This window comes from Malania oleifera, chromosome 6 (assembly GCF_029873635.1).
Source record: "Malania oleifera isolate guangnan ecotype guangnan chromosome 6, ASM2987363v1, whole genome shotgun sequence".
NCBI classification, from domain to species: Eukaryota; Viridiplantae; Streptophyta; class Magnoliopsida; order Santalales; family Ximeniaceae; genus Malania; species Malania oleifera.
Window position 1 is genome coordinate 5,172,644 of NC_080422.1, and position 6,129 is coordinate 5,178,772.

A 6,129-nucleotide genomic window follows, 5' to 3' on the forward strand; every position below is an offset into this window, starting at 1 on the left:
AACTATTTGCGAGTGATGACAAAGTATAGTTGAATATATAAATAGCTACAAAGATATCATTATTTTTTATTTTAAACCTTCTTTTAATATCCATGAAAGTATTTCAAATTCTATGCATGATTGTATCAATGTACTCTCCTAGTACGAAGGAGGTATGAAGTTGTACTCAAGTTAGGGATGGCAAAACGAGTTAGCGGGTCGGATTTGGGTGGGTTATAAATGGGTTTAGATTCAGATTGACCCGTTTACCTGTTTGTTTAATAAATAAGCTATAAAAGAATGCTCGTTAAGAACCCATTTAAAAATATAATTTATTTTATTATAAATTTTTAAAAACATTTCATATAAAGTGACATATTTAAAAAAAAAAAATGTAAGAAAACAGCAAGGAAAGTTTGGAAAAAGGAAGAAAGGAAAGTTCAGGTTTGAGAAGAACTTGAAATCTTCAACATTGAATAATTTTTTCCTTTACAAAGAATTAGTATATGTAGGCTCTGCACAGCCTTCCTCACGAGCAAAAGGAATATTTACAACAGAGCAAAAACATAATATTTTACAGTTCTGCACATAACAAACTATACAACTCAGCAAATGACAAAAAAAAAAACTAACTATGAAAATATATAAAAGCCTATAGCTAGCCTTTATCTTGTAAACTGAGTTGATGACCATCTTGTAAAATAACTTCATTACTAAATGAATCAGCAATCATCAGCTTAAGATCATTGAGAGGATAATCATCCCCATCATTTTCCAATATCCCTCGGGAAGATGAAGAATAGAGATTCACTATTCCCATATTGGATAGAAGAGCCTTAGTAAAAATATCAGCCAGTTGAGAATTTGTAGGGACATATGCAGTCACAATGCTACCTTCTTGAATTTTATTTTGAATAAGGTGACAATCAATTTCAATGTGCTTGGTACGCTTATGAAAAACGAGGTTGGCAACAATATGTAGAGTTGTTTGATTGTCATAGTGAAGAATTGCAGCATTCAAATGTGACATGTGCAGAACAGCTAGAAGCTATTTGATCCAAGTGAATTCACAACAGGTTGCTGTCATGGCTTGATACTCAGCCTCTGTAGATGAACGGGAAACAATAGATTGCTTTTTAAACTTCCAAAAGACAAGTGAATTCCCAAGAAATATACAAAAGTCTGTAATGAATTGTCTTGTGTTAGGACAGAAAGCTCAATCAGAATCACAGTATCCTTGCATTGTAATGGAGAAGAAGAGTACATCAAGGTCCCGTGACTAGGATTTCCCTTTAAATACTTAAATACTTTATGAGCAGCATGTAAATGAGCATTAGTTGACTAAGACATAAACTGACTTAAAACTTGCACTGAGTAGGTGATATCAAGCCTTATGATGGTTAAATATAAGAGCCTTCCAACAAGTCTTCTGTAGATGCTTGGATCTGGAAGAGGGGAACCTGAAGTCTGGCTAAGTTTCAAATTTTGATCCATGGGAAGTTTTGTTGGTTTTGATCCAAGATTACCCGAGTTTGATAAAATGTCGAGGATATATCTTCTTTGACACAAGTGGATCTCTTTAGCAAATATGGTCACTTCAAAGCCAAGGAAATAACGAAGAGAACCAAGATCTTTAATCTTGAACTGAGTATTCAAAATTCTTTAAGAGAATTAATGCAGTAAAGAGAATTGCTAGCAACAACTATATAATCGACATAGACTAATAAAGCTGTGAAAAAATGCTCGTTAGGCGTTCCAGCTGGGAGTATATAGTTCAAGAGGGGGGTGAATGGACTTTTTTCACATATTTTGATTTTTTCTACAAAATAAAACTCTTGACAAGAATGCAAGTCATTATATCACAATATATAAATAAATTCAAGCACGAGACATAAGTAAATGAGTGAAGGAAAAGAAAGGTTAACATCGGAGTTTTAACGCGGTTCGGCACCAAGCCTACGTCAACGCTTTTGCACCAAGTCAAGTGTAACGACCCTGACCCGTCACGTGGGCCCGAGATGCTACTTTAGTAATGTCTGTGTACCTAATACCTTATTCATCATATATAAAACACATATACGTACCGAAAATAAAATACAAAATCCTAAAATTACATTACTAGAGTTCTAACTATCTTTATACACAAATATCTCTATTTTCACATAATTGCATCCTATAAACTATATAAAAGTAAAACCTCTGTCCATACACACTACCTACATAAATTTACACCACTAGCCTCACTCCTCTAGCCTGTTAGACCCGATCTTTAGGATTTCCTGAAAAGACAGTTTATATTTATGCCATTGTTGAGTAGAGTTTATTTTGGTTACACTATTGTTGGGTTTTATTTTGTTTAAAGTATTGATGGATTAATTTTCATTTAAGTTAATGTGGATTTATTTTGTTTAAGCTATTGTTTGAGTTTTATTAATGTTGGATTTATTTTATCTTGTATTTCAATTCCTAAGATTTAGATTTTTAGTTGTTCTTTTTTTTTTTGTTGAATGGTTTTATTAGATTAATGAAGTTTTTGCTTTTGATTTATTATTTGAGTAAGTGATATTAGTTGTGTTGATTTTCTCGTCGTTTATTTACCGTCATTCGTTTCTTGTCGTTAACTTTATGCATGTTATGTCCGTAGTTTATGTTTTGTTTTGTTTTAATTTCGTTCCATACCCTCAAAAACCCAAAATTTGAATCTGGACTGTGTTAAGTAAATGTTTTTTTGTTTTTTGTTTTTTTTTAATTTTCTCCTTGTTGCTTTAACGCAAGTTTGAAATTGATCTACATTCTGTGATGAGATAATCTGACCTTTTGGGCTAATTATTATGCAACAAAATACCTATACTTGAGATAGTCTTTACGTTGCTTATTTTAGAGTGAATCGGTTGTTAAGGCCATCGAATCAGGAGAGGGACAACTACTCAGCATGAGATGCTGCCTCTCCTGTTACTGAACCATGGAAATGACCTTACCAACAAAGGGTAGGGAATCAATGAGCATGATTTGCTCCCTTGGATTGGTGTATGAATCACTTAGGCCCATTAAGAATTGTCACACAATCCCTATGATGTCTATCCGAAAGGATCTTTAATTTCCATAGCTACAATCAGGCAATGGATCAAACACATTTAATTCATCCCAAAGATATTTCAATTTCCCATAATAAACACTTACTGAATGTTGCTACTGTTGTAGTCCAGCTAGTGTCTGCTTAAGCTAAAAAATTTGTGAACCATTTTGTTGAGTAAAGCACTCCTTCAGCTCATTCCAGATCACGAAAGCTTCATCCACAAGAGCAATGCTAGACTTGATTAATGGAGAAATAGAGTTATAAAACTAGGAAGTCACAAGGTCATTGCAACGTTTCCAGGCTTCAAGTAAAGGGTCATCTGGATTGGTGGGTTTGGAAATCTCACCACTAATAAATCCCAATTTGTTTTTGGCTTTAAGAGCTCTTTGCATAGCCCTGGACCAAGTGGTATAATTATCAACCGTGACAAGTTCAGGGTCAAGAGAAACATATGGGTTGTCCCCATTGTCAAGTCGATAAGGATTAGTGACATCATTGAAATTGAGAAAACGATTTAAAGAAGACTTATCGGCAAGAATTTTTCTAGTCATAATTGTTGTGTTTCACTACTATGATACCATGTAAGAAAACAAGAAGGAAAGTTTGGAAAGGAAGAAAGGAAAGTTCAGGTCTAAGAATAACTTGAAATCTCCTGCATTGAATGATTTTTCCCTTTACAAAGAATCAGTATATGTTGGCTATGTACAACCTTCCTCATAAGCAAAATGAATATTTATAGCCCCTACGGGCATGACACGGTGGAATGACATTAGCATGTAAGAAGGAGCATCGAGGGTTCAATTCTAGGTAGATACGCTCGTTGAACTAGCAATACCTGTGCATGGTGAGAATTTACTCTGTGAGCCAGCGAGGACTGTGGATGGTGAGAGTTTGCTCTGTGAGTCAGTGGGGACTATGGATGGTGAGAGTTCTTTGTGAGCTAGCGAGGACCGTGAATGGTAATGGAGATGTGTCCCGAGAGTCGGGTTGGCTGAATGTCCAATTGATGCACGGAAGCCATGTCCATATTCCAGACTTTACCCTAATCAACGAGACCTAGGGAGAGGATGCTGATCCGTAGGTTTGGTGCCGCACCAGGGGATCCGAAGTGTTTGTTGGTGGTAGGAATTCCTATGTAATAAAAAAGTGAATATTTATAGTAGAGCAAAAACTTAATATTTTACAGTTTTGCACATAACAAACTATACACCTCAGCAAAGGACAAACAAAAAATAACTACCTACAAAAATACAGAAAAGCCTACAACTAGCCGTTATCTTGTAAACTGAGTTGAGGACCATCTTGTAAAATAACTTCATCACTAAATGAATCAGCAATCATCAACTTATGATCATGGAGAGGATGATCATCACCATCATTTTCCAATAAAAAACAACACTTTTTATTTTATTTATTAATATATTAACAAATAAACATAAAATATAGAAAATAGTACATCTCTTTAATTAATATTTTTTTAATGTAATATATATATATATATATATATATATAATTAAACGGGTCACCCAGCGGATACCCAATCCAAACCTGCCTAAATTGTTTATTAAACAGGTCGGGTTTGGGTTGATCCATTTATAAACGGGTCACCTTATGCTAAACCTGAACCTGATTTAAATGGGCGGGTCATAGGTCACCCGTCGGGTTCCGACCCGTTTTGCCACCCCTAACTCGAGCCGAGAAGTAACCTGGTAAAAATGTGTTAATTAATCAAATGCGATAATCGAAAACCTTTTAATGCTTAAGTCATAATAAGGAGTGAATAAAAAAAAAAAAAAAGTGGGAACTAACGACCTTCCTTATTTAAGCAGCTCTTCCCCTTTAGATGGACACATGAGCAGTAATTTTGTGTAAGGAAAGGAGTTTATATTGGAGTTCAACTGCTCTAAACCCATCTCGACCAAGAATTTTCAAATAAATATTTTAGGAAATAGAAAAATTAAATATTTTTATTTTATTATGTACTAACTTGGTTCGATTGACCATGATTATTAAACGGGCCGAGTTAAATTTGAATCAAAATATGAAATACGAAAAATTTAAGCCAGACCAAACTAAAAAAGAAAAAAAGTAAATCAAAATTTTATTATTTCTTTTCATTTTTTTTATTACATAGGAACTTCAGTCACCAACGAGCCATTCGGACCCCTGGTCCGGTACCAAACCTACGGATCAGCGTTCTTCGCCCCCAGATATCGCTGATCAGGGTAAAATCCGAAATGCGGACATGGCTTCTGTGCATTAGTTGGACGTTCGGTCAATCCGACCCCTGGGACACATCTCCATTACCATCTATGGTCTCTGCTGGCTCCGTGAGTATATTTACCTAGAATCGAACCCCCGATGCTCCTTCTTAATTGCTGATGCCTTTCGTATACTTATTTATTCCTTTACTAATATCTATTGCATAAATATTCCAAAAAAATTAGAAGAAAATAATATTTATACATATATTTTAAAAAATAATAATTTATAACTACTAAGTGCAACCATAATTTTTTTTGGAAAATGAGAATAAATTGTCAAAATTAAGGACTAAAAATTCAAGGAGACGCGCAATTTGTCTCTATATAGCGTCTATTCTAAGCCCCTCAAAAATTCCACCTTGTGTTTTCTCAGTCCACTAATTTTTTTTGTCTGTTGAGACCAGCACAACATTTAAATGTGTACGTTAAATTCAAAATTCTGAGACGTGGAAATAGGGACACGCCCCACCTGCGATTGACAACCTAAGACGCATTTTCGTCCCACGCTTTCAAACTTTTTAGTCAAACTATTTTGTCTAATTAACTATTTTTATGCCCAATCAACGACCTGCTGTCCTTAATATAATTATTTAGAAGTTAATATAAAATTTTTAATTTTTGTTGAACATGTTTGGCCACATCTAAAGTCTAAAATGGGAATTAAAATTATTGGAGAATAGGAATAAAAGTAATTAGAGCTGTCTTTGACAAATAAATAAAACCTTTTGAATTGTCAGCACTCTATTTAGAGCATAAACGAATTGTAAATATATTACGGTCCATTCGAAACTCCAAAAAATGTTTAAAAAA